The sequence below is a fragment of the Echeneis naucrates genome, chromosome 2 (assembly GCF_900963305.1).
Source record: "Echeneis naucrates chromosome 2, fEcheNa1.1, whole genome shotgun sequence".
Classification (NCBI taxonomy): Eukaryota; Metazoa; Chordata; class Actinopteri; order Carangiformes; family Echeneidae; genus Echeneis; species Echeneis naucrates.
The window spans coordinates 8,345,890-8,367,043 of record NC_042512.1 but is presented as its reverse complement, the minus strand read 5'-3'; the positions used below and the strand labels follow the sequence as shown (position 1 = coordinate 8,367,043).

Here is a 21,154-nt window from a genome sequence, read left to right as displayed (position 1 = left end):
CTTTGTTATTAAGTCACAGCTGAAATTATCTGGAAAACAACTCAAACTTTTTCATTGTAGAGGAACAAGAAGGAGCAGAAATGTTTTCTAAGTCTCCAACAGTCCATATTCATACAGAACATATCTGTTGAGACTGATGGATTATTGCTCTGTGGTGAACTACAACTCCCAGTCCTCTCCCACTCTCTCCCACCCCAAACCTGTTCAATCCCAATTCAACTCCTGTCTGTCACAGAGTAAAGCTCTACTGGTCTAAAGAGTGCAGCTTCAAACTCAAGTCTTTGTTGGTGTCTGTTGTAGTCACTGGATGAACATTTACACACCATAAATATGGAGTCCAGGTCTGTGTGATGATGTTTGTCAGACTGAACTCTGAGGAGAAAAGACAAACACACAGTTTGTTCCATGAGTTTTCTATGAACACCAGAGAAACTGATAGACAAGCTTTGATACCTTTAAGGAGTCAAACAACAACAAATGATCAGCTTTTACCTTTTTTCTTTGATAAAGTCATCCATAGACCGATCACTCTTCATGTAAACACTTCTGGACACAGCAGACTGTTTTCCTCCGTTAAATGTAATCGGTCTATGCATAGACCGATCACTCTTCATGGACACACAGCTGGACACAGCAGACTGTTGTCGTCCCTTAAACGTAATAGGACGCTCCATAGACCTATCACTCTTCATGGACACACAGCTGGACACAGCAGACTGTTGTCGTCCCTTAAACGTAATAGGACGCTCCATAGACCCATCACTCTTCATGGACACACAGCTGGACACAGCAGACTGTTGTCGTCCCTTAAACGTAACAGGACGCTCCATAGACCCATCACTCTTCATGGACACACAGCTCAGTTCAGGAGAATCTGGTCTTGACTTCTGGTTACTAGTGGAAACCAAGTTGGCATTAAAATAATCAACAACCAAGAAACTGAACAGAAAAAGATCAGTTTTTAAGGAGTTTGATTTTCATTTTTATAGCCTAAATGATCCAGAATATTTTATTGTAGGGTGTTTTTAAATTTTAATCAAATTAACATATCACTTACACTTTTTGGATATTTTTCATTAACTCACATGAAGCATTTTGTGGCCTGATTTGAAAAGGGCAAGACAAATAATTAATATTAATCATCATCATTATCTGGGGATCTAGCTCAGTTGTACAGCTGCATGCTTTTCATGCAGAGACCCCATGTTCAAACCCCAGACAAATGGGGAGGGTTGGGGCAGGAAAGACATCAGGTGTAAAAATTGTGGCCAAATTCATCACACAAGTGACAGAGCTGACTTGCTGTGGTGACCACAAATAGGGAAAAGCCCGAAGAGAGGGAGAGGGGAGGGGGAAAAAAAAAAAAAAAAAAGTATGATTATCATTATTACTCACAATAATATCTTCAAATGTTGGTTGAGCTCCGTGTAAAAACAAGGACAAATAAAAAACGATTCAGAAAAAGTTCAGGAGTAAAAAAAAAAAAAAAAAAGTGACAGTGAGAGTGAATAATGATGGAGCAGTGATCTGAGTGCTGAGCTCTGACAGATGGACAGTTAGAGATCCTCATCTCACCTCTGAGCTTTGGTCTGACTCTCATGTTCCCCACACAGAGTGGTTTTAGAGGGAGGGGCTCCCTCCTCTCTGTCCTCACACTGATTCATAGCTGAGCCTCCACCTTCACACAAACACAACAAAAAGATTCATTACAACAGGATTGACATCACAGGATACATACAGCAAAGATAAGTTCAGCCTTTACCTGAGAAAACAACACAGACAGAAAATTGAGAAAAGGACCCTCAAGATTAATGCTCAGCCCAGCATTCAATGTTTTATATTTGCATTATATTTAAAACTTTAAATTGAATCAGATAAATATTTGTTTTGTAACATTTAAAGGCGAAAATTTTTAATGCACCTTAAACATTTGTTTCCTTTGACAAATTAAATACTGTGCCTCCACAACTTCATACACAAATCAGTCTGATCTGTCAGTTATCTGCAAGTTTCAGAGAAATGTATCTTAGATCTGATGGTGCTTCTTCTCTCTGACCATTAGATGGTGGTATCTGACTGTAGGATGGGGTGATGGATGCTGCAATTTAATTCATGTTACTTGATTGACCAAAGAACAAAGGTTTCTGTTTTGCCTCAAATAATTCCCAACATTAAAAACTAGGAGTGCTGCCTTAAACCTTCACTGGCTTCACTGTATCTGGAAATACTCAGAGTGTACCATTAACAGTAAAGTTCAATTCACTCAGCTCAGTTCATCCAAGGTTTCAGACCAGTTCTGACATGTTAGTTCTGTCATTGTGCAACAGAAACACCAGCACACCAGTTGGACCACAAGAAAATAAAGTGAACCCTCACCATGAAGGTTGATAAAATTTCTGTTTCATTTTAGATTAATTTGGAATGACCATTTAAAAATCTTAAAAAAAAAAATAAAATCTGGGATAAGTCTGGTGCTTTGAATTCTTGACTTTACTCAGTGACTCTTACTTTATATTAGAATAAGAATAAAAGTGAAGAAACTGTTCTCTAAGTGCAGATAAAATACTGACAGATAAGGTTATTAAAAATTATAATCAGGGGTCATCTTCACAGAGGAGTACAATATTTAGACTATTTTATTTATTTAACTCCTGCTCCGGGTCCAAGCAGCGACCTGCAGCAAAAGGCTTTGACCCAGCTTGGCTATCAGAGGTGAAATATTCCCCCTGGCTGTACAAGACTGATATGGTAAGTATCAGTATCATAAAAATAAAATATTAAATAAGAGATACATTTTTTAAAAGAAAGAAAGAAAGAAAGAAAGAAAGAAAGAAAGAAATAAAACTATATAACTTTTCTGACTTAGTACAGTATGATCGGTAATCATGGTCATGAGATATGTACAGACTTGTCTGATCTGATTCTCATCTCTCAGACAGCTTCAGGGAAGACGTGGTATTGCCAGTGATCATGAATGACGTTGATCTAAGGACAAAGACAACACCTCAATTATTATCTGAGCTATCAGACCACTTCTGTCACTAAACTGTCAAAAAGTAACACACCCTGTGAAAAATGCAGACCAAACAAAAAAAAATACAATAAAAAAAAAAATAACCCTCTGTCAACTCACACCGGAGGATCAGTGCTCTGTTTAGTCTATTAATGCCATTAATACAACCGATCCTCAAATTATTGTTCAAACTATTAATGTTATTTGTACACATCTGAAAGCAGCCAATCAGCATCCAGAAAAGTTCTCCTGTCCAGTCAAACAGTGAAACAACACAATGTGATCACAGTGATCCTGTTCACACATTTACAGATTCTCACCTGCTGAACTCACTTCAGGGAGACTTTCTGACACTTTCCAGCTTCATGTGAAGAGAAGAAGCTGCTTGTTCTCCCTCATCAGTCCTGGTGTCTGTTTGAGCTGAGGAAAAGTCACACCCTCATAACTTCAGAGTCCAAAGTATGAAACATTAAAACCGCTCCAACCTGTTTTTGGTTTGTTGTTGTACTGTTAGTCAGCGAGGTGGAGATGGAGAAACAGATCCGGTAAAACCGAGTCCAACAGAAATAGTCCGGTAGGGATACAAAAGTCCAACAAAAAGAGGAAACACAGACTGAGCTGGACTTTCTGAAAAACTAACAACGTAACAACAGAGAGAGAAAACAAAAGGCGAGACTGAACAAAACCGGAACCATGAGACAGACTGACTTAGAGACACCGGAGAACATGAACGGAGGCAGAGAAAAGACACGACGATAACAATAAGAAATAAAACATAAACAAAAACAGTTAACAAGAGCAGCAGGAACAATAAGAAGAAGCAGGACACTCCGGCACTGAAGAGAAGTCCGAGGAGGGCTGATTGGCGGGAAATGCAGGACAGGTGTGCCTCATTAGGAGAGAGGACACGCCCACTGGGACAGAACACAGGGGGGAGGGGCCGGGGGACACGTGACTTTAGCAACAAGGAAGCAGCTGACATACACAACCTTTATCATTCAGCCTGTTTCAGTCCACAGCTGTACTCTGTACTCTATAATATATACATTAATATATAAAATATGGTCTTTCATATTCCAAGGTACTGTGTGAACAGAAGAAAGCAAAGACGCAGATCAGAAACAGTGTTCTACATTGCTCTGTGTGAGATTTGCATTTGCAGATGCTGCTTGTATGTTCTCCCTGAAAAAAAAAAAAAAAAGGAGGAAATTGAACATTTCTAAAACGCCCGTGCTTCATATGAGAACACAGTGTGCATCATGTACCGGCCTGCCCGGTGTGTGGCTGGTTCAGCCCGTGTTGTGCGGGGTGCTGCCGACAGGTCTGGGCTCGTTCGGTCGTTCAGGCCTTGTTGGCGCAGTAGGCAGCGCGTCAGTCTCATAATCTGAAGGTCGTGAGTTGGAGCCTCACACGGGGCACAGCTTTAGTTAATAATGAGGAGTTAGTAGAACCTCAGTTCTTTGATCACTCTCTGGTTTACATGACTTCCAAAAATAAACAAGTATAAAGAATCACATAACATGTGTTACATCGCTTTTCCAGTTTAAAGACACAACAGCAGCTTCTCTGTCAGAGTTGTGAAGTTCTGTCTCCTCAGTATCTACAGATCAGTTCATTTCTCTGCACTTCAGAGGACCGGAAGTCGACTCGGTCAGCTGATCAGCTGTGTGACCGTGAATCAACAGGAGACATTTTACAGCAAGTCAACTGTCCTGTTCTCTACTTTTGGACTGAAACTTGACACAAACTCTCAGACAGGACTAATAGTCAGTTTGGGGTGTTCCTGGATTTGAGTTGAATGAGTGTAAATTCTCTCTGATTCTAACACACGTTCACACATCCACCTCTATTCAGACATGGAGTTTACATATTGTTTGGAATTCTAATGTGAATGTCACAAACAACATATTTTGTAATCACTTGTTCTTATTATTAATGTTAAGACCCAGAAAGCAGCATATTTGATTGATTGTTGTACCAACCTGAAGATGATCAGTGTTTATAGCTCATAACCTGATCACAGATCAATAATCAGCCATTGGAAGACGCTCTGAAACTTTCTTCTGCAGTCAGAACTCATCCACCTTCAGACTGGACATCTTCTGACTGTAGAACTGGAGCTTTTTATACATCTCACTGCAGCACAATAAAGTCCTCTGTGAGTATTGTGTGTCCAACAGTGTACATGACATCTGAGCAGCAATACTTCCACCTGCTGGAGATTTATTGTTACTACAGCTGTAAAATAAATCTATCAGAACATGAACTCAGTCTGTAGAATCCAGAAGATTAATGACACACTTTGTCCTGCTGTTATGGAATCAAATCCTACTTTAGGTTTTCTATATATTAAACTGATGAGCACTGTTGGGGATCAAACAGAAAAGGACAAACGTATTAAAGAAGATTTTTCTTTTCTTTTAATTATATATAACCCACAGATCCAGAAGAGACTGCATGCACACCTAGCTGTGAGCAGAGTGGCGCAGCGGAAGCGTGCTGGGCCCATAACCCAGAGGTCGATGGATCGAAACCTGCTATTCTGACACACTGGATGTCTTATCATGACACATGAGTTTAACTTCATCAGCATTGTTTATCAGAAAAACATGCAGAAAGTTACTTTCTCCATTAACGTGTACAATTTTCACTGTGATTCTGTTAAATGCTTTTCTGGCCGCCATTCTTAAAGTGTGTCTTTCCGCCCGGAAAGTAACACAATCAAATTGTGAACTGGAATTGCTTACATTTTTTTTATTTTTTTTTTTTTTTATTACAGATATGACACAGGAAATGATAATCACAATGTTTAAATCTAAAGGTTCACAGCTCAGACAAATTTACTTTTCGGTCTCAAAAACAATTTTTTATATTACTTCGTGGAAGTGTGGCGTCTACATTTATCCGATTAGGAGTGTTATATTTGTCCCATGTTACTTTGGTATCGGCTCTCCCCGAAGTATTACTGCCATGTTTGAGATGGAATAAGTTCAGTGACGCTTTAAAATGATCGCGGTACTGATGCTAATCCCGTTAGCCGGTCTATGGCGTTTTCCATTGTATGCTGGAAAAATACGGAAAAATACGCCCGTCTTTAAATTTTCAAATGAAAAGTCTCCATCTGATGTTCTTTTCATTTAGACTCCATGCAGGCTGTTAATGATTACTTTGTTTGTGTGTGGCTGTTTTCAATGTATGAGCTTTGTTGTTCATAAAGAAAGGCTTTAACAAAGATCAGAATGAAAAGGAACATTTCCTCCAGTTTGTCACGCCCCACCTGTCATGTCTCTGTTCCCCACCAGTGGGGTGGAGCCCACACTTTAAGAACGGCGGCCCGATAAGCATCCAACAGCATCACTGAGTCACTGAGCACAGTGACAACTGTACACATTACTGGAGGAAGAGATAAATGACATTCTCCATCTATTTGAGTCAGTGAGGAAACATGTGAAGAGAAGAAGCTGCTCGTTCTCCTTCAACAGTTTGATCTGAGGAAAAGTCACTTCCTCTTTTCAGGAATCAACGTCTACCATCTGTCCACTAGATGGAGATAACTGAGCATCAACTTAAAAATCCTCTGGTCTTCCATGTGTGAACTATAATACCAGTGAATTAAACAAAGATCGTCCCTGGGTGGGCTCAAACCACCATCCTTTCGGTTAACAGCCGAACGCGCTGACCGATTGCGCCACAGAGACATGATGATGAGTTCCTGTTACAGCCTGCTGTTCCAGCTATAATTATCCTAAATGTTGCTTCCTTTGTGATCCTGAACCTTCCCTTTGGATGGATGCAGACAAAAAAGTTCCATTACTGTGAATAATGTAGAGAAAAGACTAACCTTCCTCTGGTGTTGCCAAACACATTGATAATTGTGTTACAGAGACAGGTGAGGGACACTCACTGACTGTTCTGTCTTTACATGAGGGAGGCAGGAAGTCAGACTTTCTGTGGACTGTGTACTTTGAATCCACTGATCTGAGTTCAGCTCTCAGTGGAATCTCTGCCATCTGATTTAGTGTGAGAGGGATTGAGAATAACCTTAACTGTTACACTATGGAGCTGTGTGAGGTTTACTGTCTGGTTGTTAGTTGCAGTATCTTGGCAACTGAAGCAAGAGCAATGGTAGTTTTGTGGCTCATGCTGTGCTGAGGAGAAGTCTCACGGCAGGGGAGGCAGAGATGCATCCTCCCACCTGTGAGAGAAACACAAAGACTCATTTTTGAAGGTGAGCTAGTTTGTTCTATGTCAATTTCCATGATCTGAAATTTTTTGTCAGGCTTCTTCTCTTGCCTTTTTTGCAGAAACACTGTTGCAGTGTTGCAGTTCTCCCCCGAAAGTGGAACTAAAAGTGTGTCGCTATCGTTTCTTCTGGATCGCTGTCTCCTCTTCTTCCTATAGTCTGGGAAAAAAAACTGCTAAAGCTATCACACCATGCAGGGGATGTAGCTCAGTGGGAGAGCGCATGCTTTGCATGTATGAGGCCCCGGGTTCAATCCCCGGCATCTCCAGCATGGAACACAGGAAGTCCTTATCTTGTCTAAAACTTAGATTTTTACGATGAGAGCAGAGGGGTATCTGATGAAGGAAGCTCAACAGAGCCGGGCTTTGTTTGGGTGAGCTGGCTCGACAAAGTCGAAAGCTCCAACCAGAGATAACAAGTATCACAATGGTGGTTATCAACTTGGTTTGTCCACCCAGGCTTTCCTCAGCAGGCTCTGTGCATGTCCACATAAAAAGGGCTGTTTACAGGGACCTTCAGATTTTCAGTCCAACGTTCTCCCAACTGAGCCATTTCTGGTGGAAGAGTTTGTTTCACAGAACGTGTCAGGACGGAGGCATCACAGGCTCCAGTGGCACAATCGGTTAGCGCGCGGTACTTATATGACAGTAACCTGCAGAGTGATGCCGAGGTTGTGAGTTCAAGCCTCACCTGGAGCAGCTGATTGAGCTTTTGGAAGAAAGTAGGTATCTTTTTGAAGCACCTCTGGTGCAAAAAAAAAAAAAAAAAGATTCTGTCATGCCACCATGACATCAAAGACTCCTCCCAATTTTTCTCATGACCTCCACCGTAAAGTGCACATTCACCTCACTTTGGTCTGTCCATGTTGCAGCCTGCTGTTCTTGGCTGAATAATCTTAAACGTCAGACTTTAGATCCATCTTGAACTATCGCTAAATATCCTTGAAACCTGTTTAAGGTTAATTCAAAGGTTATCTGGATGTACTGTATCCGTGGTTACAGCAACAAGAGAAGGCCAAAATAAGTAAGAAGAAAAGAAAAAAGAAAAAGAAAAGAAAAGAAGCAACAACTGGAACTAATTTTCACTGCTATGCAGATGAGCCCCACAACCTCTCACATGCTAAGCGAGCGCTCTACTATTTGAGCTAATTCCCCTGGGCTGGCATGCAAGCTAAGCTTTGGAAAAAAAGCAGTGAATAGTTGTCCTGCACCAGCAGGAGTTCCATTAAAAGTCTCTGACCAATCAGGTAACTGCAGAGTCTTCATGTCTCCCTTTGGAACATCCTGACGTTTTGTGGAAGAGCTAGATGTGGGAGGCCGGTTAGCTCAGCTGGTTAGAGCGTGGTGCTAATAACGCCAAGGTCATGGGTTCAATCCCCATACTGGCCACAAGCAGCATCTCAGAACTTGGTGTTGTTCTCTCCATACACTTCAATGCAGTCTGAAGTCTTTTTCCAACCAGTGGAACTGCCCCCTGGTGGTCATTAGAAGTGCAGCTTAACTTATCAGATACAACAATAACACAAAGTTACAATGATCAGAGCAAAGACTGCATATTGATCATTTCCTTTGTAACAGTTTAGTGATTAGTTTCCAGCTGGCATTGTGCACCATGCAGGGGATGTAGTTCAGTGGTAGAGTGCATGCTTTGCATGTATGAGGCCCTGCGTTCAATCCCAGTCATCTTCAGCGTTGATAATGAAGCACAGGAAGTACTTATCTTGCGCAACACCCTGATCTCTCAACTATCCACTCAGCTTGGAGCAATTTATCCTGTGCAGTCATCCTACCAAATTACCAAAGTGAACACAAGTGTACATGTGATAACAAAACAGCAGCCATTGAAGTCCACTTAAAGGCAAACTCCTAATGTTTTGGCCTCTTTTTTTAAACTCACGTCAAAACATTATCATGAAGTTACGTCAAGTATATATAGAGCAGGTCTAGACTGCTCTGCCTTGAGTGGCCTTTTGCACAGGAAGTGCTTATCATGTGCTTATCATGTTGTAACCTACAGCTGATGAAAACCCAAAAGTAGTTTTTTTCTACAACATCTGACTTTAGCAACAAGGAACTGCTGGGATTTAAACACAGGCTGCTTTAACCAGCCAACATACACAACCTTTATCTGCATTGAGATCATTCAGCCTGTTACCGGCTCAAATCCACAGCACTGTACTCAGCTGTTTTTGTTGGATAGTATCTGGTTTGGTTTCACTTCTTCCACAAAACTTGAGGATGCTCCAAAGAGAGACATGAAGACTGTGACAGTTAATTTAGTTTAACAACCTTAGACTTGATCAATGAGGCACTGCTGGGATTTGAACCCAGGATCTCCTGTTTACTAGACAGGCGCTTTGACCAACTAAGCCACAGCACCACACTGATAAGACAGGATGTATTTTGGATCTTAAAATACCCTCAACGTATTACCAACGTATGTTTGTACACAAACAAAGAAAGGCATACTTGTGGATTCACAAGATTATATCAGGATCTGACCTTTTCCTGTTCAGATGTACAGGCCCTGTAATGCCCCTGCACTAAAGGGCATTCTGGTCTCTGAAACTTTGACTGTTTCATAATAAAGGAGTTAGGACTTAAAACACTAAAGCCTGCGTGCTTTATGTCATTGCAGCTAATGGCTCGTTGGACTAGGGGTATGATTCTTGCTTCGGGTGTGAACGGTCCTTGGCTCAAATCGCGGACGAGCCCTTAGTGTTATATTGCCAGTGAGAATTCTACAGACGAACCACCAATGATGACTGACCACCACTACACCATCAAAAGCCTTGAACACTTGTTGACGCTTTGTTTCCTCAGACATGCTTTTAGAAACATGACAGCTAACCCTAACCTGATCACAGAGAGTCTCTTGAACGGCTCTTTAATATGAACGATGGGAACCAACTCACACTTTCAGGCCCCCCTTCTTTTTTTATTAGTGCCTCGTGTCACTCTGTGCCATCAAATAAAATTTTGGAAAGGATAACAAAAGTAAGACACAAAAGGTGAACTGTGATGGCAGGAATCATGGTGTGAACACAGTCTGGCAACTCTTCAGGGAAATACACAGAACAGTCTGTCTTTTCTGGACATGTTTGGTGTGTAGCACAACACAACTACACAGCTCAGCTACTTGTTGACTGACAAAAACAACAGCAAGCCATATCTGAGGCTCTAACTCAGATATGCTACAGTTATTCCTTTCTGCATAAATCCTTCTCTTTGGGATTGTCCTGCTCAGAAATTCAGTAAAAAATGATGATGATTTGCAATTTTAAATAGATTTCTTCAGATCAGCTACAACAACACAACCCTAATCCCTAATCACTGCAGTTAACAGTCCTCTCACCATATGCTAATGGTCCTCATGAATTTAAGAGGATCGTTGTCTGTTCCTGATGGACTAAATGTGTTCTTCATTACAAACCATTACCAAGACCATTGAAACCGCCCAAACAAAGTAGGCAGGCAGCTGTGGGAGTGGTTTCATTCAGGTATAAGATAAATTCAGGTAAAAGCCTGAAAGGGAGTCCATTGGACACGACTGGGAAGTTAATGCAAAGACTCTTGAGGAGAAGATCCTAAGTGAGGTAAAAATGAAAGCTTAATGGGACTTAGTCAATTCAATTGCTGTCTTTTTCCACTTTCAGTGTTAATTGACAAAAACAACAATAAGTCTTGGAGCCATGTTTTCTTCAGATCTAACTCGGATCACTCCAATCAGAGACACTCATGAAGTCTTTGTGCATAAGTGCTTCTCTTTGGGGTTGTCCTGGATGGAAATTGGACAAAAAAAATGAGGAATGCAATTCTGTCTTTTATTCAATCACCAGGACAACAAGTTTTATAATTTTATCAATTGGGGGTTGAGAAAGTAGTCTGAAAGTCACAAATGTTACCTTAACTTGAGCACTGACTTGACTGTTGAATTCTGTAAGTGCTACTTGTTGGAGCAGTGCTGACTGACAAAGACAACAACTTCTTCTTAGAATGCAACAATGATCATTTCAAATAAAAAGATGGAAGACTTCCTTTTGTACAAGTGCTTCTCTTTGGGGTTGTCCTGGATGGAATTTGGACAAAAATGAATACATTTCTTCAGCTGAATTAGTGCATTTGTCACCAACGTTTCCCCAACTGAAGCACAGACTTGTGTTCTGAGAGCAGTAAGTGCTTTTTGTTGGGGTAATGTTGGTGATTTCAGAGGTCAATCACAAGTCAGCAAATTTTATCAATGATATGGAGGGTGGAGGGTTAAGAAAGTAGTTAGAAAGTCACAAATGTTACCTTAAAGGGCATATTGCAGGTTAAGGACCACATTGAATCAATGTTTAAAAAAATAATATAGGAAATGTTTTGATAAAGTGTCTCATACTGATAATATCCGTATATTTGCTGCACACAAACCGGACTGACGGTCTTTTGTCCCTCAGCTGGAAAGTGAAGGAGGTAAAATGTCCACAGCAGAAGTCCTGCAGGGTTTTGTCACCGACAGACTCGCCGCCGCCTCCCGGGAGATCTTAGCGGCCGTGGACAGAATGGTAGCCGGATATGAGGAGGAGGCTTCGGGCTTCAGGCAGGAGATCGACCGGCAGAGGAGCCAGCTGGAGCTGCTGCAGCCCCGAGTCCTGATCCACAAAACGGGTCGGTTGTTTTTATGAGTGAGAAAGGCTGAGGACTGTATTTGGCAGATGTAGAATGAAGCAGCTGGAGGAATAACTGTGTTCATATTGTAGCTAATAAAGAGGATTCATTATTGAATCGTTTCCTCCAGATGTTCAGCAGCTGATGGTGAAAAAAGAGGTTCCTACTGAGTTCACCTCCAGTCCGGATCCGGAGGATTCAGAGAGTCCAGTCCTTAAACAGGAACAGGAGGAGGACCAGGTACCAGGACTGGAGGAGACCAGGAACCCTGTGAGGCCGTTTCAGGTGAAGAGTGAGGATGAAGAGATGAATGAACCGGCCTGGAGCTGTGATCCACAGAGTCCTCTTCAACCAGATCCAGATCCAGAGGAAGAGGTCTCAGACTCCTCTGATACTGAAATCAGTGAGAATGATTCTAATGAAACCAGAGTGGCCCAGTTAGATGTGAAAATACATGAAGGTGATGCAAATGTTAGAAAATGTGACAGTAATGAAAAACCCATCAGCTGCTCTGAGTGTGGGGAAATGTTTAAAAAAAAGTGGGATCTGAAGATTCACATGAAGACCCACACAGGGGAGAAACAGCATATGCAAGTTCACTCAGTAGAGAGACTGTTTGGCTGCTCATTTTATTACAAAAGGTTTAAGCGACAAGCTTATCTTAAATCACACATGGTAGTACATACAAGAGAGAAACCCTTCCGCTGTGATGTTTGTGGGAAAAGATTTTCATTAAAGAAAATCCTGAACAAACACATGAAGGTCCACACAAAAGAGAGACCCTTCAGCTGTGATGTTTGTGGGAAAAGATTTAAACTAAAGGCAGCCCTTAACAGACACATGACGGTCCATACAGAAGAGAGACCCTTCAGCTGTGATGTTTGTGGGAAAAGATTTAAACTAAAGAGAATGCTTAAACCACATATGGCAGTCCACACAGATGAGAGACCCTTCAGCTGTGATGTTTGTGGGAAAAGATTTAAACTAAAGGATACCCTTAACAAACACATGGTAGTCCATACAGAAGTGAAACCCTTCAGCTGTGATGTTTGTGGGAAAAGATTTAAACTAAAGGATACCCTTAACAAACACATGGCAGTCCATACAGAAGTGAAACCCTTCAGCTGTGATGTTTGTGGGAAAAGCTTTAAACTAAAGAGAAACATTAAACCACACATGGCAGTCCATACAGAAGAGAGACCCTTCGGTTGTGATGTTTGTGGGAAAAAATTTAAACTAAAGAATGAAGTTAAACGACACATGAAGATCCACACACAAGTGAAACACTTCAGCTGTGATGTTTATGGGAAAAGATTTAAACCAGAGAAAAGCCTTAAAGTATACATGGAGGTCAATACAGAAGAGAAACCGTTTGGTTGTGACGACTATAAAGAGAAAGACCGAAGCGGCTGACTGCAGGATCTTTGCTGGTTGACCTAAAGTAAACTAACATATTTGGTCTTTTTTTTTTACTTTTGCTTTGCTGTTTTTTGTCCTCATTCATTTGTGTTTGGGTCAGTGACATATATACCAGAAAAAGGGGTTTTGTAAAAAATTTAAATAAGAGGCACAAAAAAGGTTGATATTTGCTTGACTCTCATCTTTATAGAAACATGTTGTTTTTAGATTTCTCATTGGTATCAGAAATTATGTGACAATTTGTTGTATTATGCCTAAAATCACCACATGGCGTAACATGAAAATAATTGAAACTGAAAATGGATTAAACCTGTAAGTTACTCACTTTATCAAAGTCTTTTATAAGAACTAAACTGTGATCCATTATAGTTTTGTGAAAATGAATTAAATTTGAGCATTATTTTCTAAATCATCGCTCAAAGTGAGACCTATGCCGTCAGTCTTTCAACATATTTTCTACTTATTGTGACATACTTTGCTATAAAGTTCTAAAAATATTTGTGACTCTGTGATACTGTTTTCTATGTATTCCATGAATGTTTTCAGATTTTAGATTTTACTCCCTGTTCCAAAAATCTATTTAATATATGGTCCCCGGGTAGGGGACGTATCAGATATTAAACTGATAAGAACAGATACTACACTTGATCTTAGCCAAAAGGCCGAGAAGCGATACCGCTCAGCTGTCGGAGGTAACGGAGTGTTTCTCCGCACCGACCCGCTCAGTGAGGGGTCAGAGTCGGCTTCAGTAACAACATCACTCCGAGAGAGAGACACAAACAGAAGACATGAAGAAACGAAGGAGGGATCAGAAAACAACCACAGACATGTTATTTTCACAAAGTTACGTTGTAGAGCAAAGAAAATGTCTCTTCTTGGTCAGCTGTAAAACTTCACATATTTGTCCACGCGGAGCAGTGAAATGGTCCATAGACGGTCCAAAGATATAATTGAAACATGTTAACCAGAGAGTGTTAAAAGAACTGAGCTTCTAGACCCAACCACTAACTCCTCATTATTAACTAAAGCTGTGCCCCGTGTGAGACTCGAACTCACGACCTTCAGATTATGAGACTGACGCGCTGCCTACTGCGCCAACGAGGCCTGGAACAGAGGGGCCAACAAAAGGACCCCAGGGCCATTGGGCACAAACCGGACAACACAAACAGAGCACAGTGGCACAGAGCCACCAGCAAGGGTCCTGCCTCACAGCGGCGAGGCCGGCTCCCCCCGACCACACACGCCCGGACGGGGCGAGCCACAGCACGGTGTTTCCAGTATTTTGATGTTGGTTAAAAAGGTACTTTGCATTTTAAACATAACAGTGGAATAGCTGAAAAAGGGAATACTTTACCTCTAAAATATAATACTCCTGTTAGCCAGCAGCACCTTCACAAATAGTTCCGGAAATTTCTAATCAAGACGGGGAAACTTACATCAGCCATGTTGTTTCTCCAACATTTACAACAAGGCACTGCTGGGATTTGAACCTGTTTAGACCAGCACCAGGAAACTAGATCCCCAGAGCAGGTCAGCTCCAGAACCTTCCTGTTGCTGGATGTATCCTGTGATGTGTGTTGGCAGACTCACTCCACAGGCTCCTGTGATGCAATCGGTCAGCGTGCAGGACATATAAGACAGTAACCTGCAGAGTGATGCCTCAGCTGGAGCAGCTGGCTGACCTTCTGTCAGTCTGTGGATTACTCCTGGAATAAACTTTGCACCAGAGTGCAGCAAAAAAAAAAAAAAGAAATCTATATGTCACAAAGGTTCGAATGAGGTCAAAGACTCCTCCCACTTTTTCTCATGACCTCCACCATAGAGTGCACACTGTTAATGAAGCTCCAAAGACAATCATGGTTGTGCCAGATACCTTTGAGTTCTGTGTCGACAGAAGAAAGAACCAAACTGGGCCAGGAGGCAAGCAGGCATCCTGAAATTTCTCTCTTTTGTGCAGTCAGGATGTCCAAGCAATCTCAGACTGTCCCTGTTTTACCAGCAGCCCTACAAGTGAGTCTGCCTTTTTCTTTGTCCTCAGTAAAATAAACTCGTTTACTGATGTGGCAAGCTGGAATTTTCTATAAAGTATTCCACGTAGGAGTTCAAACGAACTTTGAGTCTCTCCCTGAACTCTGAGTTGACTTACTCTGAGTATCTGGTTCCAGAACAGCTGATCTTAGTTGGTTCAATCAACTCTGATTATGTTCAGCTTGAGTTGCACACGTGCACAACCTCTATAAAAGCCATCATCTATGGAGTCCTGTCACCACGACAACCGAGAAAAAAAAAGATCCAGTTATTTCAACCCAGTGGAGTCGGAGGTCTTAATGCAGGCCCATGGAGAGGATGAGCAAATGTTTCGCCGAAAATGTAACACCGCTGAAATCCTTTCACTGTTTCACTGAAGTCCACAGCAGTCTGCTCAGTTTTTTAGTATTGTGACATCATCAGGTGATGGATCAAAGGCAGCACCTCTTCAGACTCACACTTCACTTCAAACCTTTGAGGAAGTGGGACACAATTCTGAGGAGCACAAAAGTTCACTGAGAGAAAGACTCAGAGTTTCTGAGTTTCTCTGCAGTTTGTCTCTGAAACCACGTCTGTGTCGGTGAACACTTGTATGTTTCAGGAGGGGGGGAAGGGTTTGGCCATGTCACAAGTTTTTCACAGATTTGAGTTTAAATGGAGGAACCAGACACCTGAAACACCTCCTGTGTGGAGAAACTGTCAGGGTTTGGATGAAAGATACACTGTTTGGTTCTGAGCTGATCATCAATAATCAATGAATGATCAATAATCTTCTCAGCTGTTCTGAATGGTGACAGTGAGGCAGCCTTTGTGTTTACATCTGAATCAAATTTGATTTTGGAAATTCTTCAAAGCAGCTTCAAAAGAGGAGTTTCATTCTGTGAGTACTGTGACATCATCAGGTGACATCATCAGGTGATGTATCAAAGGCAGCAGCTCTTCAGACTCACACATCACTTCAAACCGAGTTCCTGCTCATCACTGAAACAAACCATCACTTCCTGTATTACAGCTTTTACCTGCAGTATCTGGATAAGAGGAACAGTAATTTAGTGGTTGGTGCTGTGTTTAGCAGAAGGAAATTTGGTGGCTGACAGGTTTTCACGGAAGACAAACTTTGGTAAGAGTCATAACAGCGTGTGACATATTCTCTCCTCTTTTCCTTTAGACTCCATACAGGCTGTTAACGATGACTTTTTTTGTGTGTTTTTTGTTCTAAATGTGTGTTCAGCATCAGTGCTGCCAGTTTCTCTGCAGTTTGTCTCTGAAACCACGTCTGTGTCGGTGAACACTTGTGCTCTTCATGGTTGTGTGTCACTTTCTCAAAGGTTTGATGTCGGTATGCACAATGTATCAGCTGATGCTGGCAATTCTGTAACACATCAGCATCAGTCCGATGAGTAAAACGGCCAATATCAACAACCGATGTTTATTTCTGTGTAGTTACCGTTTGTGTGTATGTTTCAGGAGGGGGAGGGGGATTTGGCCATGCGGAGTTTGTTTGGGCATGTCATTTGGCATGGCATTTCACAGATTTGAGCTTAAATGGAGCAGACTTGAGCTCCCTGCACTCGTGTTATGTTCTAATATGTCTCTGACTCCACCTTAAACATTACGGTCTTCCTGTATGATAAATGTGCTATGCAACATGATGATTGCCAAACAAACACAACATGGCTCGTTGGTCTAGGGGTATGATTCTCGCTTAGGGTGCGAGAGGTCCCGGGTTCAAATCCCGGACGAGCCCATCTGTTGACTTGCAGTCATTAGCGCTGTGATCTGTTGCACTATGGAGCTGTGTGAGGTTAGTTGCAGTATCTTGGCAACAGCGATGGTAATTTTGTGGAATCCTCACTGACAGATCATCTGGGAAATGACTGTACGAGCCAATGAAGCTGAACAGAGAGGCGATCCCTGATCATCACCTCACATAAGAAGCATGTCACATGTTTTTCCAACACGTTCTCACTCTCTATTGTAGAGGAAGGAAACACAAATGGGAAAAAAAAACACTCAGTCACACTCATGGAGCCTAAATCAAATGAACATCAGATTGAGACAGGAAACCTCAAAGGTTTGGAGGAGAGAAGAGTATGTGACCATGACTGCTGGTAGCTGGTAAATGGTAACTGATCACCAGTGAGTGCTCTCATCCTTTTAGATGAGTCCGAACAACAGCACTCAGCTGTGTCATATTTTAAGGCTGTGGAGAGTCTCAAATATGCTTGGGAACATGTGAAACTTGGCCCATGAAAACAACTAACTGCAGGGGATGTAGCTCAGTGGTAGAGCGCATGCTTTGCATGTATGAGGCCCCGGGTTCAATCCCCGGCATCTCCATTGTTGATAATGAAGCACATTGTCAGGAGAGACATGTCACAGGCTGCTGTGGAGCGGTAATTGAGGGATTTTTGGAGAGCAGAACTCTGTCCTGTGCTTCAGATACACTGTTTGCTTCTGAGCTGATCATTAATAATCAGTCAATGAATGATCAATAATCTTCTCAGCCGTTCTGAATGCTGACAGTGGATGCAGCCTTTGTGTTTACATCTGAATCACATGTGATTTTGGAAATTCTTCAAAGCAGCTTCAAAGGAAGAGTTTCATTCTGTGAGTACTGTGACATCATCAGGTGACATCATCAGGTGATGTATCAAAGGCAGCAGCTCTTCAGACTCACACATCACAATTAGTTTTGTGTCTTATTTGGCTCCGTTTGGTGGAAGCTGTGAATCGCAGGATTCAGGGGGAATACATCCATACATACATCTTCACTGAAATAATGACACCTGTGAGAAAGCTCAAAGCTGTGTCCAAAGGTTTGGAGGAGAAAATTTCATGATTTGGCAGGAGTCATGACTTTGTGGGATACTTAGGATGAGGTATCTTCAGCATACATTGAACATTAGTCCCGTTACTGGCGGTAACCCTAACCCTTCAGATTATGAGACTGACGTGCTGCCTGCTGCACCAACGAGGGCTGGAACCCAGAGTAAGTAAAAGAGTGTGATGGAGGAGAGCTGTCAGTGTTTCAGTATAAACATACATCATACAGCCCTGACCACTGTTGTATCCAGGCAGAGCTGACATTAAAACAATACAAAAAGAAACTCCACCCCTTTATCATCCAACCCAACTGTAGCATGCACATTACAATTCCATCATCACATCCTACAGATTAGGGAGTGGTGCTGTGGCTTAGCTGGTCAAAGCGCCTGTCTTGTAAACAGGAGATCCTGGGTTCAAATCCCAGCAGTACCTAGTTGTTAATGTTAAGTATTGTTTAAAAAAACATGTGTGAGCAAAGTCCATGTGAAGCTCCTGCTGGCTATCAGAAGGGATTTAGAAGTGAAATGTCCTCTTTTTCAGCTGTTATGTTTAAACTGCGAAGTACTTTATGAACCAACATCAAAATGCTGGAAACACCGTGCTGCCGGGTGGCGCCGGTGTGTGTGTGTGTGTTTGTGTGTATGTGAATTCATGCACATGAGTGGCATTTGACACTCAGGTCAGAGTGGGCCGGACAAACATAGGCATCACATTTGCAGCATCTCAGGCTTGTTTTGTTGTCTCTTTTCAGACCCAGATAGGCTTGGAGGTCTACCAGGTCCAACTCTCCAGATGAAACTGCAGAGAAACTGGCAGTACTGATGCTGAGCTGCTTAAAGTGTCTTATAAACAGGACATTCTGCATCCAAGCCCCAGACGTGCTTCACTCTCAGCGGAGTTCCTGCTCATCACTTCCTGTATTACAGCTTTTACTTGCAGTTTCTGGACAAAACAAAGTGGTTGTTGCTGTGTTGTGCAGATGGAAATTTGGTGATTGACCACTTTTCATAGGAGACAAACTTTGGGAAGAGTCATGATGGTCAGGAACTGATAATGGCGACATAATACCAAGGGCTCATTTGGGAGTTGAACCCAGGGTGCGTAATTCAGGCATTTCTGTCTCCCTGTGAACAAAAGTTACGGAAGGCAGTGAAAGATAATACCAACACCAGGTGGGCTGAAATGAGAAACATCACAGACAAAGTGTTTGCATGTGAAAACATGCAGTTTGGCAGGGGGCACCCAGATTTGAACTGGGGACCTCTTGATCTGCAGTCAAATGCTCTACCACTGAGCTACACCCCCCATAAACGCACACAGGCCATCACTGCAGATCAGCAGGTCTGACTGAAAACAAACTGTAAAGTATGAACCACAGCACTGCTGGGGTTTGAATTCTTTGGGTGAGAGAGGTCCTGGGTTCAAATCCTGGATGAGCCCTGATGTTATTTCGCCAATATCAGTTGCTGACCATCATGACTCTTACCAAAGTTTTTGTCCTGTGCAAAGCGGTCAATCACCAAATTTCCGTCTGCGCAACAACCACTAAATTACTGTTTCTCTTGTCTTGTCCAGAGATTGCAAGTAAAATCTGTAACAGCTGAGAGTGAAGCACTGCTGGGGTTTGAATGCAGGATGTCCTGTTTACCAAAAGCCTCCAAAGTCCACTCAGGGACCTGCTGTGTTTAGTTCACTTGTTGCTGTGTTCCAACAAAGAGCTAAAGTCTTGTGGAGAATGTGGGCATCGATCCCACTACCTGTCACATGCTAAGCGAGCGCTCTACCATTTGAGCTAATTTCCCAGCCATCACCCCCATGTTCTCGAAACAAACCCAAAGTGAATATCATATATATATATATATATATATATATATATATATATATATATATATATATATATATATATATATATATATATATATATATATATATATATTATAATATAATGTATATTATTATATTAAATAATGGCAGAGAGAGAGATGACCTGGCAGTGGTGGGATTTGAACCCACGCCAAGAAACTGGAGCCTGAATACAGCACACCTGTGTCACCTGTGAGAAAGCTCAAAGCTGTGTCCAAAGGTTTGGAGGAGTTAATGGCAAAAAGATGTCTTTGAAGCCATTTGGACACACAAGCAGTCAGCGTGCAGCATTCAACCTCACAATATTTCATGGTGTGGTTGAAAGAGGAGGGAGAATATTGGAAATCTAGGTCAAAGAAACCTGAGCTTGAACCTCACTCAGGTACCACCTCTGATGCACTGATACACTGCAGGTGGAAATCTCAGTACTTTTTAACCACCACAGCCGCTTTGACAGAAAGTGGATGTGGTGGTTAAAAATTACACAAAACTCCAGAGGACATTGCAACTTGAACATAGTGAGCAGAGTGGTGCAGTGGAAGTGTGCTGGGCCCATAACCCAGAGGTCGATGGATCAAAACCATCCTCTGCTAATGGCTTTTTAGCAACAGCTAGCTCTGAGCAAAAGATACAAATAAAATAATCTAAATTGGCTTTTATTTTGGAATGCTGGTGTGGTGCGACTGCTCTTGTTCTCTTGTTCTTGCAGCTCAAAGCGTCAAGGAATTGAAACGCAGCATAACATATTAAATGATAAACACTGCCTCTGCCAGCTTGCCTTCTTCCACCCTGACTGGTCTGCAGCTCAGCTGCCTCATACACAGCTAACTGCAAGGTGACACTGTGCGATCAAAGCTAGCATCTCCTTTTCTGTTTCCTCATCAGAGGCTGGCAGAATGAATGTGATTCGGACTTTTACAGAACAACATCAACAATTAATCACAACGAGACAATGTGACATTACTGGAGATCAAAAGCATTTCCCGTCTTTCATTGATCTCCAACGCTACACAGATGCATAAGTCATACTATGCATCTGTTGCTGTCTGCTTTAGTTTAGTTTAGTTGCACATTAGAAGCACACTGATAAAGACTTCATGATAAATCACT

General features: G+C 41.9%; 1 long non-coding RNA gene and 11 other non-coding genes across 13 annotated transcripts; 6 read left to right on the top strand and 6 right to left on the bottom strand.

Moving 5' to 3' along the window:
- Nucleotides 1-320: 320 nt before the first annotated feature.
- LOC115056132 (uncharacterized) lies at nucleotides 321-1,637 on the bottom strand. 2 transcript variants are annotated; one of them, XR_003841768.1, is made up of 3 exons: nucleotides 1,576-1,637; nucleotides 493-894; nucleotides 321-372 (listed from the first exon to the last, which is right to left on the bottom strand). It is a non-coding gene; the product is annotated as an uncharacterized LOC115056132 (long non-coding RNA). The 2 variants fall into 2 exon arrangements; XR_003841769.1 differs by lacking the exon at nucleotides 1,576-1,637 and adding an exon at nucleotides 1,396-1,518.
- A 5,000-nt stretch (nucleotides 1,638-6,637) lies between these two features.
- trnan-guu (transfer RNA asparagine (anticodon GUU)) lies at nucleotides 6,638-6,711 on the bottom strand. Its single transcript has one exon. It is a non-coding gene; the product is annotated as a tRNA-Asn (tRNA).
- Nucleotides 6,712-7,452: 741 nt separating this feature from the next.
- Nucleotides 7,453-7,524, top strand: trnaa-ugc (transfer RNA alanine (anticodon UGC)). The gene has a single exon. It is a non-coding gene; the product is annotated as a tRNA-Ala (tRNA).
- Nucleotides 7,525-7,860: 336 nt separating this feature from the next.
- On the top strand, nucleotides 7,861-7,954 carry trnai-uau (transfer RNA isoleucine (anticodon UAU)). Its single transcript has 2 exons — nucleotides 7,861-7,898; nucleotides 7,919-7,954. It is a non-coding gene; the product is annotated as a tRNA-Ile (tRNA).
- Nucleotides 7,955-8,570: 616 nt separating this feature from the next.
- On the top strand, nucleotides 8,571-8,644 carry trnai-aau (transfer RNA isoleucine (anticodon AAU)). The gene has a single exon. It is a non-coding gene; the product is annotated as a tRNA-Ile (tRNA).
- Nucleotides 8,645-9,561: 917 nt separating this feature from the next.
- trnat-agu (transfer RNA threonine (anticodon AGU)) lies at nucleotides 9,562-9,635 on the bottom strand. Its single transcript has one exon. It is a non-coding gene; the product is annotated as a tRNA-Thr (tRNA).
- A 4,170-nt stretch (nucleotides 9,636-13,805) lies between these two features.
- LOC115058157 (U2 spliceosomal RNA) lies at nucleotides 13,806-13,998 on the bottom strand. Its single transcript, XR_003842033.1, has one exon. It is a non-coding gene; the product is annotated as a U2 spliceosomal RNA (small nuclear RNA).
- A 357-nt stretch (nucleotides 13,999-14,355) lies between these two features.
- trnam-cau (transfer RNA methionine (anticodon CAU)) lies at nucleotides 14,356-14,428 on the bottom strand. The gene has a single exon. It is a non-coding gene; the product is annotated as a tRNA-Met (tRNA).
- Nucleotides 14,429-17,027: 2,599 nt separating this feature from the next.
- trnap-agg (transfer RNA proline (anticodon AGG)) lies at nucleotides 17,028-17,099 on the top strand. Its single transcript has one exon. It is a non-coding gene; the product is annotated as a tRNA-Pro (tRNA).
- A 521-nt stretch (nucleotides 17,100-17,620) lies between these two features.
- On the top strand, nucleotides 17,621-17,692 carry trnaa-ugc (transfer RNA alanine (anticodon UGC)). The gene has a single exon. It is a non-coding gene; the product is annotated as a tRNA-Ala (tRNA).
- An 847-nt stretch (nucleotides 17,693-18,539) lies between these two features.
- On the top strand, nucleotides 18,540-18,613 carry trnat-ugu (transfer RNA threonine (anticodon UGU)). The gene has a single exon. It is a non-coding gene; the product is annotated as a tRNA-Thr (tRNA).
- Nucleotides 18,614-19,414: 801 nt separating this feature from the next.
- Nucleotides 19,415-19,486, bottom strand: trnac-gca (transfer RNA cysteine (anticodon GCA)). The gene has a single exon. It is a non-coding gene; the product is annotated as a tRNA-Cys (tRNA).
- Nucleotides 19,487-21,154: the final 1,668 nt, after the last annotated feature.